Here is a 17,763-nt window from a genome sequence, read left to right on the forward strand (position 1 = left end):
AGTCGCTGAGAGCAGTAGGTTCAGTTCTTAAACAAGGGATTACTGAACCTTCGTGTCCTGTTCACTGCCGCCCCCCCTATTAGCAGCCCTTCTTTGAATGTTATTGTTGGAAGATTTGTACACAAATTATCACTGCTTGGTTAAGAAGTTTCTTTATCCTTGTGAATTATCATTAAAATACATTTTCATTTATTTAGTTTGGTCAACTTTGATGGAAGTGGTTTGAATACATTTCACATTTATCTTGAGTGTTTTATGAACTAATAAAAAGGTGTGTTCAGAGAGCAGCTCCTTTGAGAGAAGGAAGTCACTGATTAGCAGCAGACTGTCTCTCCCTGGCCAGCCAAAGATAACTTTGACTCGCTTGTGTCTTCATTGCATACCTTCTCTGAATTTATCAGTGTGTCTAACTCTGACAGTTATCTAGATATGTTCCAGTATCACTGACATCCCAGGGTTCTTGTCATCCTGTGTTCATAAACGCCTAACGAGTGACTTGATTTCTGACTTATTTCATGGAATTTGAATGGCCTACTCAACCCCTTCTCTTCTATCAGCTGTAAAGCAAATGAATTGCTAGCAGTTCAACAGAATGAATTCATAAACAACCAGTGTATTTTAAATGATATACTCTACTTCTGTAGATGGAACATTCAACCCCGCTATGTGGATCCTTAGAACCATCCAGTCAACACTAACACTGAATATGGGTAGTATTTATCAAAGTAATTGTGAACAAGGCAACACCATGCGTCTACTTGCCCTTTAGTTCATTCTGGATATTAAATTCTACATGTAAGTAATGGAAAAACCCAGGGAGCGATGGAAGAACGTGGGGCTCGAGGGCTATATTGTGAATGATCTACTCCTAAGCTGCCAGCAGTCATTTAAGATGGAGGCTACAAGAGGTATTGCCAAATGCCACTGGAGACTGGCCGAATCTGTCAGCACCATTTCAGATCTTCTTAGTGGCACATCACCCATTTCCACCTGCCTTGCCGATACTGACCATGTTCTGAATGTTCCACCACATGTTTTCAGGGCCTAAGATTGCAAGGCATCTAGGTTTTTGCAAAATTAAGAGTCAGCAGCTGACATATGAGCAACACATCCATAATCCAGCACGGACCTCAGGAGTACCAAACCTATTTTGGAGAGAGAACCTGCTTACACATCACTTCTGTCCTGCCAACCAGCCAAGTACATGAATCATATTTTTTTTACATTGATCAAAAGTGTTTCAACATGTATGGTCAAGTGATCATCACTGTTATCGAAAAACAGGCCGGGCAGGAAAATTGGAAGCGTGAAGATCGCCCAGTGAAAAGAAGGAGCATTCCCTCGGCCAGGTGAACGGGGACTTCTGCCGCTGTCAGCCTTTTTTCTGAGAGGAGAGACTACTAAGCTCATCAGGTCACACCAAAACTAATAGTCAGTGTAAGATGGAAAGCAATTAAATGTCTTTTATTGAAAAATGACAACCTCAAGCAACATTTCAGGATCAGAAACAGAAAAAAAAAGGAGTAGTGTTTCACACGTACAAGGAATTTGCTTTGGTGGTAAGGTGCTAGACATAGACACACATACAGTTGACATAAATACATCTGGAAATATATAGTTAAAAAGCAAAAACAAGTTGTATAGGAATGTCATGAGAATACAATAACAATATAAAATTGAATAAAATAGTATTGACATGTGCTGAGATATTCGTATTATTTGCAAGGGGGAAGTGTCAGTGGAGGCCTTGTTAATGAGGCTAGCTGCAGAGGGAAAGAAGGTATTTCTGTCGCGAGAGGTTTTAGTCTTGATGGACTTCATTACCACAGAGGGCAGGGTGATGGGTCTGAAGTCATTTAGTCCTGTGGTCCTTGGTTTCTTGGAGACAGGGATGATGGTGGATGCTTTAAAGCAGGCAGGTACATTGCATGTCTCCAGTGAGGAGTTAAAAATGTCTGCGAACACCGGAGACAGCCGATCAGCACAGCGCTTCAGGGCGGATGGGGAGACATAGTCCGGCTCAGCTGCTTTACAGGGTTCCTGCCACTGAAACAGTCTATTGACTTCCTTCTCTGACACGGAGAAGGTAGTGGGTGGAGTGAAGTGCAGCTGAGGGCGAGCATGTGAGCAGAAACAGGATGCGATTGGTCTATGTACACTCTGTGACATCCAGCCTCTTCTGCTGCTGCTGCTGCTGTACAGTTCTGGCCAAATTCTGTAAAGAATAAATAAATAATAGGAAGAAGAAAACAGTAAAGTTAGCGTTGAATAGGGGTGGGTAGGGGGGTAGAAGATGCTACACAATATAAGTCTCACATCAGCTGCTCAGAGGATTCTGCTGCTCGTAGGCTGAGAGGTTGGCAGGTCTGTTAGGATCCTCTTACGGTTGCCGTTCGGACTGTAGACAATGCGTGTTGTTGGCACCAAACAACGTCAATCCTTTTACTTTCCTCATCTGTACTTGGATCAGGAGATAACGTGGCTTCAGCCGGAGGTACGGATGCTTCAGCAGCTACGCAACAGAGCTCCTCTCTCTGGGGTTTCCTACCAAGCACCTGGGATAAAAACAGAGAATAAAAATGACCATTAAGACTGGCTGTATACTGGCAGCGTGATGCATGCTTTGAGAGCAGACAATGTTATGGTTTATTTCACCTAGATGCATCCCACGAGTGTCCCAGTTTGATCTCAAGAGGCATGTCAACTACAGTCCTGGCATGTTACCTATTATTTTCTTGATGAAAAACACACAATCTGAAAGATTGGACAGCAGTCCTTTGAAGGAGATGACAGAGAAAGTGCACCGGCGATTTCTCCATTTTTCCTTCTCAGGAAAAAAAATGACACACGGTGTGTAAGCTAAAGGAGTCCAAGCTTTGAGTCTTATAAAGGCAACCGTGTTTTAAAGCCACGTGGAACTGCTACACATCTACATGTAGCTGCAATGTATGGGAATTGAAATAATAAATGATGTAGATAAAGTATTACAAGTGTCAGTTCTTGTTTAAACCCTGTGACAATGTGCTATTTTTCCTGAAGGTTATGAAAGTTTGAGAATGTGATAGCGACGACCTATGCTTAGACATGACGATTTGAAGTGGGGGGGAGCAAAATGGCGGCAAAGTAAAAACAAAAACAAAAACTGGAAATGACGGGAATCGAACCAGGGAGCACACGCTTGCCGGCCCAGCGGCTCTACCCAGTACGCCACCAATTCCAGCCGACATATGAAAGGCCAAAACATATATTTGACATGTAAAACGGTCACGGAACGTTCCACCCGCGCATGCGCAATGTCCTTCTTCTTGCTACAGCTAGAGTGGCTCCACTTCTTCACTCTTTCATTCTACTTCTGTGTTTTAGGCTTTGGAAAAACACTAAATACCTCTTTTTATTTCATTTACTTTTTTTCTTTCATTGCAAACCAACACTTTTCTCAGCCCCTACAACCACTCAACCCAGCCAAGGCTGACCAGTCAGCCCGCAACTCACCATGTTTTCTCGGACCGGAAGCCAAAGCTGCTGCATGTCTTCGTCTCCTTTTTAAGCGGGAACTGCAGCCCACAGACAGCTGCAGTAAAGGGGCCTTCAAGTAGCCACCATCGTTGTTGTTCTTCGTCTTCTTCTTCTTCTGTCCATCGGCGGCAGGCAGACTAGTTTAAGGGTGCAATACTGCCATCAAGTGAGCTTGGACTGCAGGACAGAACTTTCTTCAGACAAATAAAGTCTTTTAAAAAACATTTCATTCTCAGTAAAAAAGGAAAACATGCTTTACTGTTTCAAATCGATTGATTACATTTTCTTGTTACATACCTATTTATCATATTTAAGGAGTCGCTGAGAGCAGTAGGTTCAGTTCTTAAACAAGGGATTACTGAACCTTGGTGTCCTGTTCACTGCCGCCCCCCCTATTAGCAGCCCTTCTTTGAATGTTATTGTTGGAAGATTTGAACACAAATTATCACTGCTTGGTTAAGAAGTTTCTTTATCCTTATGAATTATCATTAAAAGACATTTTCATTTATTTAGTTTGGTCAACTTTGATGGAAGTGGTTTGAATACATTTCACATTTATCTTGAGTGTTTTATGAACTAATAAAAAGGTGTGTTCAGAGAGCAGCTCCTTTGAGAGAAGGAAGTCACTGATTAGCAGCAGACTGTCTCTCCCTGGCCAGCCAAAGATAACTTTGACTCGCTTGTGTCTTCATTGCATACCTTCTCTGAGTTTATCAGTGTGTCTAACTCTGACAGTTATCTAGATATGTTCCAGTATCACTGACATCCCAGGGTTCTTGTCATCCTGTGTTCATAAACGCCTAACGAGTGACTTGATTTCTGACTTATTTCATGGAATTTGAATGGCCTACTCAACTCCTTCTCTTCTATCAGCTGTAAAGCAAATGAATTGCTAGCAGTTCAACAGAATTAATTCATAAACAACCAGTGTATTTTAAATGATATACTCTACTTCTGTAGATGGAACATTCAACCCCGCTATGTGGATCCTTAGAACCATCCAGTCAACACTAACACTGAATATGGGTAGTATTTATCAAAGTAATTGTGAACAAGGCAACACCATGTGTCTACTTGCCCTTTAGTTCATTCTGGATATTAAATTCTACATGTAAGTAGTGGAAAAACCCAGGGAGCGATGGAAGAACGTGGGGCTCGAGGGCTATATTGTGAATGATCTACTCCTAAGCTGCCAGCAGTCATTTAAGATGGAGGCTACAAGAGGTATTGCCACATGCCACTGGAGACTGGCCGAATCTGTCAGCACCATTTCAGATCTTCTTAGTGGCACATCACCCATTTCCACCTGCCTTGCCGATACTGACCATGTTCTGAATGTTCCACAACATGTTTTCAGGGCCTAAGATTGCAAGGCATCTAGGTTTTTGCAAAATTAAGAGTCAGCAGCTGACATATGAGCAACACATCCATAATCCAGCACGGACCTCAGGAGTACCAAACCTATTTTGGAGAGAGAACCTGCTTACACATCACTTCTGTCCTGCCAACCAGCCAAGTACATGAATCATATTTTTTTTACATTGATCAAAAAGTGTTTCAACATGTATGGTCAAGTGATCATCACTGTTATCGAAAAACAGGCCGGGCAGGAAAATTGGAAGCGTGAAGATCGCCCAGTGAAAAGAAGGAGCATTCCCTCGGCCAGGTGGATGAGGACTTCTGCCGCTGTCAGCCTTTTTTCTGAGAGGAGAAACTACTCAGCTCATCAGGTCACACCAAAACTAATAGTCAGTGTAAGATGGAAAGCAATTAAATGTCTTTTATTGAAAAATGACAACCTCAAGCAACATTTCAGGATCAGAAACAGAAAAAAAAAGGAGTAGTGTTTCACACGTACAAGGAATTTGCTTTGGTGGTAAGGTGCTAGACATAGACACACATACAGTTGACATAAATACATCTGGAAATATATAGTTAAAAAGCAAAAACAAGTTGTATAGGAATGTCATGAGAATACAATAACAATATAAAATTGAATAAAATAGTATTGACATGTGCTGAGATATTCGTATTATTTGCAAGGGGGAAGTGTCAGTGGAGGACCGGGGCCTTGTTAATGAGGCTAGCTGCAGAGGGAAAGAAGGTGTTTCTGTCGCGAGAGGTTTTAGTCTTGATGGACTTCATTACCACAGAGGGCAGGGTGATGGGTCTGAAGTCATTTAGTCCTGTGGTCCTTGGTTTCTTGGAGACAGGGATGATGGTGGATGCCTTAAAGCAGGCAGGCCGGCAGGTACATTGCATGTCTCCAGTGAGGTGTTAAAAATGTCTGCGAACACCGGAGACAGCCGATCAGCACAGCGCTTCAGGGCGGATGGGGAGACATAGTCCGGCTCAGCTGCTTTACAGGGTTCCTGCCACTGAAACAGTCTATTGACTTCCTTCTCTGACACGGAGAAGGTAGTGGGTGGAGTGAAGTGCAGCTGAGGGCGAGCATGTGAGCAGAAACAGGATGCGATTGGTCTATGTACACTCTGTGACATCCAGCCTCTTCTTCTGCTGCTGCTGTACAGTTCTGGCCAAATTCTGTAAAGAATAAATAAATAATAGGAAGAAGAAAATAGTAAAGTTAGCGTTGAATAGGGGTGGGTAGGGGGGTAGAAGATGCTACACAATATAAGTCTCACATCAGCTGCTCAGAGGATTCTGCTGCTCGTAGGCTGAGAGGTTGGCAGGTCTGTTAGGATCCTCTTACGGTTGCCGTTCGGACTGTAGACAATGCGTGTTGTTGGCACCAAACAACATCAATCCTTTTACTTTCCTCATCTGTACCTGGATCAGGAGATAACGTGGCTTCAGCCGGAGGTACGGATGCTTCAGCAGCTACGCAACAGAGCTCCTCTCTCTGGGGTTTCCTACCAAGCACCTGGGATAAAAACAGAGAATAAAAATGACCATTAAGACTGGCTGTATACTGGCAGCGTGATGCATGCTTTGAGAGCAGACATTGTTATGGTTTATTTCACCTAGATGCATCCCACGAGTGTCCCAGTTTGATCTCAAGAGGCATGTCAACTACAGTCCTGGCATGTTACCTATTATTTTCTTGATGAAAAACACACAATCTGAAAGATTAGACAGCAGTCCTTTGAAGGAGATGACAGAGAAAGTGCACCGGCGATTTCTCCATTTTTCCTTCTCAGGAAAAAAAATGACACACGGTGTGTAAGCTAAAGGAGTCCAAGCTTTGAGTCTTATAAAGGCAACCGTGTTTTAAAGCCATGTGGAACTGCTACACATCTACATGTAGCTGCAATGTATGGGAATTGAAATAATAAATGATGTAGATAAAGTATTACAAGTGTCAGTTCTTGTTTAAACCCTGTGACAATGTGCTATTTTTCCTGAAGGTTATGAAAGTTTGAGAATGTGATAGCGACGACCTATGCTTAGACATGACGATTTGAAGTGGGGGGGAGCAAAATGGCGGCAAAGTAAAAACAAAACAAAACTGGAAATGACGGGAATCGAACCAGGGAGCACACGCTTGCCGGCCCAGCGGCTCTACCCAGTACGCCACCAATTCCAGCCGACATATGAAAGGCCAAAACATATATTTGACATGTAAAACGGTCATGGAACGTTCCACCCACGCATGCGCAATGTCCTTCTTCTTGCTACAGCTAGAGTGGCTCCACTTCTTCACTCTTTCATTCTACTTCTGTGTTTTAGACTTTGGAAAAACACTAAATACCTCTTTTTATTTCATTTACTTTTTTTCTTTCATTGCAAACCAACACTTTTCTCAGCCCCTACAACCACTCAACCCAGCCAAGGCTGACCAGTCAGCCCGCAACTCACCATGTTTTCTCGGACCGGAAGCCAAAGCTGCTGCATGTCTTCGTCTCCTTTTTAAGCGGGAACTGCAGCCCACAGACAGCTGCAGTAAAGGGGCCTTCAAGTAGCCACCATCGTTGTTGTTCTTCGTCTTCTTCTTCTTCTTCTGTCCATCGGTGGCAGGCAGACTAGTTTAAGGGTGCAATACTGCCATCAAGTGAGCTTGGACTGCAGGACAGAACTTTCTTCAGACAAATAAAGTCTTTTCAAAAACATTTCATTCTCAGTAAAAAAGGAAAACATGCTTTACTGTTTCAAATCGATTGATTACATTTTCTTGTTACATACCTATTTATCATATTTAAGGAGTCAATGAGAGCAGTAGGTTCAGTTCTTAAACAAGGGATTACTGAACCTTCGTGTCCTGTTCACTGCCGCCCCCCCTATTAGCAGCCCTTCTTTCAATGTTATTGTTGGAAGATTTGTACACAAATTATCACTGCTTGGTTAAGAAGTTTCTTTATCCTTATGAATTATCATTAAAATACATTTTCATTTATTTAGTTTGGTCAACTTTGATGGAAGTGGTTTGAATACATTTCACATTTATCTTGAGTGTTTTATGAACTAATAAAAAGGTGTGTTCAGAGAGCAGCTCCTTTGAGAGAAGGAAGTCACTGATTAGCAGCAGACTGTCTCTCCCTGGCCAGCCAAAGATAACTTTGACTCGCTTGTGTCTTCATTGCATACCTTCTCTGAATTTATCAGTGTGTCTAACTCTGACAGTTATCTAGATATGTTCCAGTATCACTGACATCCCAGGGTTCTTGTCATCCTGTGTTCATAAACGCCTAACGAGTGACTTGATTTCTGACTTATTTCATGGAATTTGAATGGCCTACTCAACCCCTTCTCTTCTATCAGCTGTAAAGCAAATGAATTGCTAGCAGTTCAACAGAATGAATTCATAAACAACCAGTGTATTTTAAATGATATACTCTACTTCTGTAGATGGAACATTCAACCCCGCTATGTGGATCCTTAGAACCATCCAGTCAACACTAACACTGAATATGGGTAGTATTTATCAAAGTAATTGTGAACAAGGCAAGACAGTGACTGACCCTAACAGTTACCTGGGCAGGAGTTGAGGTTTTCTGGACAGGTCACCACTGGCCCAACACAGAGAGACATGAAACAACCATTCACACTCATCCATATTAAATATTAGGAATCTCCATTTATCGTACTTTGCATGTTTTTGGACTAGACGGCAGCACCAGTCCAAACTTTTGTTATGCACGAGGGACCATCCAAGCCCCCCGCAGAAAGGCACCGCCTGAGATATTAAGCCATGAATGTTTTATTGTAGAATAGTGCTAGTGTTTCAGAGTAATTCAGGATTGATCTAATAATCTTTTTAACGCCCTCTACACAACCATCATGAAAAACACTTTAACCCACCAGCAGCGTTTGAGACTAAATTCAACAATTCCTTTCTCCAAATGTTTAAAGCCTAATGATATTATTTATTAGTAAATGAAATATCTTTAAATATAGAAGATGATAAAGAGAAAGTTGACCTGAACCTTGTGTACTCTGAATGTGAAAGGATACAACATGCATTGAAATCTAAGGACACAAAACCTTTATTAGCTGAAGTTAATCAGACCAACCTGTTCAGACGTAGAGTGACTGCCACCTAGAGGTGCTGGACGGAAAAGCACAGAAGAACATGCAGCACGTCACTGATCTATGAAACAAGCTTTGGTCAACGAATTCAAAGTTTAATCAAAAGCTTTGCAAACATGAGCACATGGCCTGCATGGATTAGGAAGAAATTATGTCAACGATGTAATACAAGATGCTAGATGGTTATATGCGTAGTTAATTGGGGCTATATAAATAAAACTGAATTGAATTATATTTTCAAGGGACTTTACAAGAATGTATGACTATGAGTCGTGGCAGGCGATAAGACAATACATACATATACAATACATATTGTGGGGACGTTACAAAAGTGTCTATTGTGCTACTTCTCTTCTATCGTTTCTAACATCATTTAATCAATTATTCAAGCAAATATTTCATAAAGTAGGCTACGATGAATGTATTAGTGTTGTCACTTTGCATACACTCAGTTTATATATGTGATAAACAAGAATAAAAAATAGGTTTTTCGCAAAGAAGCTCCGTCTTGTGGTTTTGCGACAGGACACTGCTTTACAATACAGGTCCTTCTCAAAAAATTTGTATATTGTGATAAAGTTCATTATTTTCCATAATGTCATGATGAAAATTTAACATTCATATATTTTAGATTCATTGCACACTAACTGAAATATTTCAGGTCTTTTATTGTCTTAATACGGATGATTTTGGCATACAGCTCATGAAAACCCAAAATTCCTATCTCACAAAATTAGCATATTTCATCCGACCAATAAAAGAAAAGTGTTTTTAATACAAAATACGTCAACCTTCAAATAATCATGTACAGTTATGCACTCAATACTTGGTCGGGAATCCTTTTGCAGAAATGACTGCTTCAATGCGGCGTGGCATGGAGGCAATCAGCCTGTGGCACTGCTGAGGTCTTATGGAGGCCCAGGATGCTTCACAATATCCCACAGATTCTCTATGGGGTTCAGGTCAGGAGAGTTGGCCGGCCAATTGAGCACAGTGATACCATGGTCAGTAAACCATTTACCAGTGGTTTTGGCACTGTGAGCAGGTGCCAGGTCGTGCTGAAAAATGAAATCTTCATCTCCATAAAGCTTTTCAGCAGATGGAAGCATGAAGTGCTCCAAAATCTCCTGATAGCTAGCTGCATTGACCCTGCCCTTGATAAAACACAGTGGACCAACACCAGCAGCTGACACGGCACCCCAGACCATCACTGACTGTGGGTACTTGACACTGGACTTCTGGCATTCTGGCATTTGCTTCTCCCCAGTCTTCCTCCAGACTCTGGCACCTTGATTTCCGAATGACATGCAGAATTTGCTTTCATCCGAAAAAAGTACTTTGGACCACTGAGCAACAGTCCAGTGCTGCTTCTCTGTAGCCCAGGTCTGGGGAATGCCGCACCTGTAGCCCATTTCCTGCACACGCCTGTGCACGGTGGCTCTGGATGTTTCTACTCCAGACTCAGTCCACTGCTTCGGCAGGTCCCCCAAGGTCTGGAATCGGCCCTTCTCCACAATCTTCCTCAGGGTCCGGTCACCTCTTCTCGTTGTGCAGCGTTTTCTGCCACACTTTTTCCTTCCCACAGACTTCCCACTGAGGTGCCTTGATACAGCACTCTGGGAACAGCCTATTCGTTCAGAAATTTCTTTCTGTGTCTTACCCTCTTGCTTGAGGGTGTCAATAGTGGCCTTCTGGACAGCAGTCAGGTCGGCAGTCTTACCCATGATTGGGGTTTTGAGTGATGAACCAGGCTGGGAGTTTTAAAGGCCTCAGGAATCTTTTGCAGGTGTTTAGAGTTAACTCGTTGATTCAGATGATTAGGTTCATAGCTCGTTTAGAGACCCTTTTAATGATATGCTAATTTTGTGAGATAGGAATTTTGGGTTTTCATGAGCTGTATGCCAAAATCATCCGTATTAAGACAATAAAAGACCTGAAATATTTCAGTTAGTGTGCAATGAATCTAAAATATATGAATGTTAAATTTTCATCATGACATTATGGAAAATAATGAACTTTATCACAATATGCTAATATTTTGAGAAGGACCTGTATGTGACTCACACGCCGGTTTGCGACATGCTTTACGTTATTTAACTCATGAGTGCTGAAAGATGGAGGCGCCAGAGGCTGAAGTCTCATACCCGGGGTTGCAACAAACAGAGACAGGTACGCAGGCAGCCCAAGAAGAAGTTCTTTTACTAAAAATAGGGGGTACGTCTGCGATTTGGATACATTTTGGGTTCAAGAAGCTGCTACTGCAGCTCTACCTCTGCCTCATCTGTTGTCATTTGATACACATACAGGTCCTTCTCAAAATATTAGCATATTGTGATAAAGTTAATTATTTTCCATAATGTCATGATGAAAATTTAACATTCATATATTTTAGATTCATTGCACACTAACTGAAATATTTCAAGTCTTTTATTGTCTTAATACGGATGATTTTGGCATACAGCTCATGAAAACCCAAAATTCCTATCTCACAAAATTAGCATATCATTAAAAGGGTCTCTAAACGAGCTATGAACCTAATCATCTGAATTAACGAGTTAACTCTAAACACCTGCAAAAGATTCCTGGGGCCTTTAAAACTCCCAGCCTGGTTCATCACTCAAAACCCCAATCATGGGTAAGACTGCCGACCTGACTGCTGTCCAGAAGGCCACTATTGACACCCTCAAGCAAGAGGGTAAGACACAGAAAGAAATTTCAGAACGAATAGGCTGTTCCCAGAGTGCTGTATCAAGGCACCTCAGTGGGAAGTCTGTGGGAAGGAAAAAGTGTGGCAGAAAACGCTGCACAACGAGAAGAGGTGACCGGACCCTGAGGAAGATTTTGGAGAAGGGCCGATTCCAGACCTTGGGGGACCTGCGGAAGCAGTGGACTGAGTCTGGAGTAGAAACATCCAGAGCCACCGTGCACAGGTGTGTGCAGGAAATGGGCTACAGGTGCCGCATTCCCCAGACCTGGGCTACAGAGAAGCAGCACTGGACTGTTGCTCAGTGGTCCAAAGTACTTTTTTCGGATGAAAGCAAATTCTGCATATCATTCGGAAATCAAGGTGCCAGAGTCTGGAGGAAGACTGGGGAGAAGGAAATGCCAAAATGCCAGAAGTCCAGTGTCAAGTACCCACAGTCAGTGATGGTCTGGGGTGCCGTGTCAGGCACCGGTGTTGGTCCACTGTGTATTATCAAGGGCAGGGTCAATGCAGCTAGCTATCAGGAGATTTTGGAGCACTTCATGCTTCCATCTGCTGAAAAGCTTTATGGAGATGAAGATTTCATTTTTCAGCACGACCTGGCACCTGCTCACAGTGCCAAAACCACTGGTAAATGGTTTACTGACCATGGTATCACTGTGCTCAATTGGCCTGCCAACTCTCCTGACCTGAACCCCATAAAGAATCTGTGGGATATTGTGAAGAGAACGTTGAGAGACTCAAGACCCAACACTCTGGATGAGCTAATGGCCGCTATCGAAGCATCCTGGGCCTCCATAAGACCTCAGCAGTGCCACAGGCTGATTGCCTCCATGCCACGCCGCATTGAAGCAGTCATTTCTGCAAAAGGATTCCCGACCAAGTATTGAGTGCATAACTGTACATGATTATTTGAAGGTTGACGTTTTTTGTATTAAAAACACTTTTCTTTTATTGGTCGGATGAAATATGCTAATTATGTGAGATAGGAATTTTGGGTTTTCATGAGCTGTATGCTACAATCATCCGTTTTAAGACAATAAAAGACCTGAAATATTTCAGTTAGTGTGCAATGAATCTAAAATATATGAATGTTAAATTTTCATCATGACATTATGGAAAATAATGAACTTTATCACAATATGCTAATATTTTGAGAAGTACCTGTATATTGCTGCACTAAAATGTATTTTTCTCATTTGTGACAGTTCAGTTAAATGATACAAAGCCCGCGAGGGGACATGGGGGAATTTTTTTTCTTTTGCATCCCCACACATTACTTTTGCGTTCGCTCACAATAGTCTTTGCGTTATCTCGCAATACTTTGTGGGATAGTTTCCAAACCAGATAACTTCAAAAATGAAACAAACACTACACCCGTTTTTGAGATTCATTGAGTTTTATTTTGAAATCGGCCTTAAATAAAATTATCTTCAATCAGACTTAAAGACGGTTATTATCCAGATGCTGTAAAACTACTGAACTCTGGACAATAATACTGCATGAAACACATCTGTGACACTTTATTTGCTTATTGCTGCTGCGTGTGTACTTTTTTTTTTGCACGCCATTAGTGCTTTTGTTTTTAGCGTGATTTGAACGGTTCTTCTTATCCTAAGCATTTCATCGCATTGTTGACTCCATGTTAGCCTGCATATGACAAATAAACCATATCAATGCCATATTAGTGCTGTTTGTTTTGTGAGCAGCTTGTCATCTGTGCTGCTGTTCCAAAATGCACAGCTTTCTCAAGGTAATAAACAACTTTTGCGAGCGAACGCAAAAGTATTGTGTGGGGACGCAAAAGAAAAAAAATCCCCCATGTCTCCTCGCGGGCTCCGTAAAATGTCACTTTAAAATAAAGTTTGAAAAATATGACAAAATAATATCATTGCTTATTTTTTTTCCGAGAATAACAGAAAAATTGGGGGTATATTGTGATATATATCGTTATTGTGATATAAAATAGTCTTGATCGTGATATATGGTTTTTTGAATATTGCCCAGCACTAACTAACTTATCCATAATTGTCAGAGCCATAAAAAAGAAAGTGAATAGATTTGTACAAATCCTTTGTCTATAATATTCTGTCGTTAAGAGTGGACAGGTAAAAACCAAAAAGTAAAAAAAAAAAAACAAAAGCACACATAGAGGAAGGAAGGATCAGAGAAGCACGGATCAATAGTTTTTTTGACCGTGCTAGCCATGTTTACAGGAAATTGCATGAAGAGTTTGTAGAAAAGGAACCATTTTCATTTTGTATTTTCTTTGCTAAAAGGTTGTTTTGCTGGCATTTTCTTTCAAAGAGTGCTTGGAATCTGCTGCCATAACAATAATCTGGTTTATAAATAAAATGGTATTTTAGTGGCAGAACACTCTTTAATGAACTTTTTAAAAGAAGTACCACCAGGATAAATACACATTTCCAGGTATTATGACACAGACAGGGATTTTAAAATAGTGGTACAGCCAGATGTAGTCAGTGTGTTGTGATTTAAAAACAATCAAATTAAATTAAATGAAAGAAATGTCCTGTAAAGTTGGTATTTCAAATGTTACTTAAAATAAAACAGGTTATCTACACTTTTGATAATTAACAACTATGTAAAAGAAAAAGAGCTTTTCAGCTGTTGGTGCTTATATACCCAAAGGTCTAAGGCAATTTTCTGTTAAAAATAATAATTGCGGACATTGATAAGAAAACATCTTGAGATATATTAGCGTCAATGAACAGCAGCATTTTAGGTGCTACTATTAAAAGAAAATGACGGTTTGAATTGAGGGAAAAAACATTGTCCCCTCCGAGGCGGAGTTGAACCAGCGAGTCCCACGAGTATCAGCTTCAGCTCTACAACGGAGCTGGCGTGCCCAGCGACTCCAGCTCGGTTCTAACGTTGGCTTGTCGGACTGAATTTGAATCCTAAAAGCCAAGGTTTCTGTGACTGGCGTTGAGCCGGGGTCGAACCACCGACCCAAGGCTTTCAAGTACTGCTTAATAAAGCTCTCCGCGCTAGCACCAAGCTATCGAAGGGGAACCCGTTCGAACTTGGCGAATCGGGCTTTTAACATGGCTGAATCATGCCTCGGCTGTTTTCTAGCATTTGTGGGTATATTACTGGCTTCTGGAAATGTTACTCCCATTACATAGTAGGTCAGCTCACCACTAAGCTTTAGCCTATAAATAACATCACATTTACAAAAGTACGGGAATAAAACTGGCTCATTTCTATTTTCCAGTGAGTTTAGCTAACAGTGCGTCCTATGAAACACAATAATTAGCCGTGAACTTCCCGCCTTTTCTCAAAGTTTCACATAAGATCATTTTGCGAGCCTTTATCATCATGGTGTGAGTGAGAAAACTCATTTATAAGTAATAAGTTATTTCTTACAGGTTAGACCCCCTACAGACAGGTAGTTGTGCTGGGTCCATGCCGAAATAAACCGGCCTAAAGCAAAGCTGCATAACCACCTAACTCCTGTTTAATTTAAGCCCTACGTGTAGCTTCATCCCATTGTCAAAACAACATTTACTCTCATACATTTTATTATAACAAAGTTACCTGAAGCCTGTTTGACTAACCGAGTTTAGATGGAAAACACATGAATGCGTTTAAAACGGTGTGAATGTGGGAGTTAAAGCCGGTCAGGCAGCAACTCACCATGTTTTCTCGGACCGGAAGCCAAAGCTGCTGTCTCCTTTTTAAACGGCAGCTGCAGCCCACAGACAGCTTCTTCTTCTTCTTGTTGGTTTTATTGGCGGTTGGCAACAAACTTTTAGTAGCATTACCGCCACTTACTGGTATGGAGTGTGGTTCGTGTCGGTCTATCTATTTATATATATATATTTAATTCTACAAATTAAATAAATAAATATATCTTACCTATATGTATATATACAAATAGACTTTTAGTACCTTAAATGCTTTATTTCTTAACTTTATTGCTTCTTTACATTCATTTGTCCACCATGGTACCATTTTCTTATTACTTTTACAACCTGCTTTCTTTATAGAATGATCTGCTGCTTCCATGATTACCTTACAAATTTTTAAATTTACATCATTTATATCCATTCTCATATCTACTTTCTCTAAGTTTATTTGACTCAAGTATCTAAATTTAGTCCAGTCTGCCTTATTAAAATTTAGTTTTTTATTGACATTTATCTTCTTATTATTTAAAGTTAATCCTACTCTTATTGTAATGGGATAATGATCACTACCTATTGTTGATTTTTTATCAATGCCCCACTCACAACTACCAGCTAAACCATTTGAAACCATTGTTAAATCAATAACTGATTCCATCCCTGTTCTTACATTGATTCTTGTTCCCCTCCCATCATTAATACATACTAGATTTTTTATTTCCATTAATTCTTCTATAACTTGTCCATTTTTATCATTACAATTACCCCACAATGTACTATTTGCATTAACATCTCCACACCAAATTACTTTCCCTTCCAAATATTCATTTAACTCCTCCATTATTTCAATTGAGAATGTTTTACATGGATTATAAAAATTTATTATTTTAAATTTACCTTCTTGTTCCCATATCTCAATTACTATATATTCAAGTTCTTTCCCTTTCCCTAATACCTGATATTGTATCCCTTGCTTAATAAATATTCCACATCCTCCTCCACTTCTCTCCTGTCGATCTCTTCTTACACTATCAAATCCTTTTATCACAAAATCCAATGTTGTTTTTAACCATGTTTCCTGAACACAAATAATTTCTTGTTGTTCTTCAAGACTATCAATATAACCTTTAAATTCTTGTCCGTTAGCAATTAAACTTCTTGCATTCCATTGTAATATTCCCACAGACAGCTGCAGTAAAGGGGCCTTCAAGTAGCCACCATCGTTGTTGTTCTTCGTCTTCTTCTTCTTCTTCTGTCCATCGGTGGCAGGCAGACTAGTTTAAGGGTGCAATACTGCCATCAAGTGAGCTTGGACTGCAGGACAGAACTTTCTTCAGACAAATAAAGTCTTTTCAAAAACATTTCATTCTCAGTAAAAAAGGAAAACATGCTTTACTGTTTCAAATCGATTGATTACATTTTCTTGTTACATACCTATTTATCATATTTAAGGAGTCGCTGAGAGCAGTAGGTTCAGTTCTTAAACAAGGGATTACTGAACCTTCGTGTCCTGTTCACTGCCGCCCCCCCTATTAGCAGCCCTTCTTTCAATGTTATTGTTGGAAGATTTGAACACAAATTATCACTGCTTGGTTAAGAAGTTTCTTTATCCTTATGAATTATCATTAAAATACATTTTCATTTATTTAGTTTGGTCAACTTTGATGGAAGTGGTTTGAATACATTTCACATTTATCTTGAGTGTTTTATGAACTAATAAAAAGGTGTGTTCAGAGAGCAGCTCCTTTGAGAGAAGGAAGTCACTGATTAGCAGCAGACTGTCTCTCCCTGGCCAGCCAAAGATAACTTGGACTCGCTTGTGTCTTCATTGCATACCTTCTCTGAGTTTATCTGTGTGTCTAACTCTGACAGTTATCTAGATGTGTTCCAGTATCACTGACATCCCAGGGTTCTTGTCATCCTGTGTTCATAAACACCTAACGAGTGACTTGATTTCTGACTTATTTCATGGAATTTGAATGGCCTACTCAACCCCTTCTCTTCTATCAGCTGTAAAGCAAATGAATTGCTAGCAGTTCAACAGAATGAATTCATAAACAACCAGTGTATTTTAAATGATATACTCTACTTCTGTAGATGGAACATTCAACCCCGCTATGTGGATCCTTAGAACCATCCAGTCAACACTAACACTGAATATGGGTAGTATTTATCAAAGTAATTGTGAACAAGGCAACACCATGTGTCTACTTGCCCTTTAGTTCATACTGGATATTAAATTCTACACGTAAGTAGTGGAAAAACCCAGGGAGCGATGGAAGAACGTGGGGCTCGAGGGCTATATTGTGAATGATCTACTACTAGGCTGCCAGCAGTCATTTAAGCTGGGGGTGAAATGAATAACCTGTGTTAGTACAAGACATTGTGGCCTGCAGAATTGTTATT

General features: G+C 40.6%; 2 long non-coding RNA genes across 2 annotated transcripts; both read right to left on the reverse strand.

The window, feature by feature from the left end:
- Positions 1 to 1,912: 1,912 nt before the first annotated feature.
- On the reverse strand, positions 1,913 to 16,806 carry LOC124859587. Its single transcript, XR_007036149.1, has 4 exons — positions 16,792 to 16,806; positions 3,493 to 3,706; positions 2,317 to 2,555; positions 1,913 to 2,215 (listed from the first exon to the last, which is right to left on the reverse strand). It is a non-coding gene; the product is annotated as an uncharacterized LOC124859587 (long non-coding RNA).
- On the reverse strand, positions 5,800 to 7,483 carry LOC124859588. Its single transcript, XR_007036150.1, has 3 exons — positions 7,336 to 7,483; positions 6,162 to 6,400; positions 5,800 to 6,060 (listed from the first exon to the last, which is right to left on the reverse strand). It is a non-coding gene; the product is annotated as an uncharacterized LOC124859588 (long non-coding RNA).
- Positions 16,807 to 17,763: the final 957 nt, after the last annotated feature.

The sequence above is a fragment of the Girardinichthys multiradiatus genome, chromosome 22 (assembly GCF_021462225.1).
Source record: "Girardinichthys multiradiatus isolate DD_20200921_A chromosome 22, DD_fGirMul_XY1, whole genome shotgun sequence".
NCBI classification, from domain to species: domain Eukaryota; kingdom Metazoa; phylum Chordata; class Actinopteri; order Cyprinodontiformes; family Goodeidae; genus Girardinichthys; species Girardinichthys multiradiatus.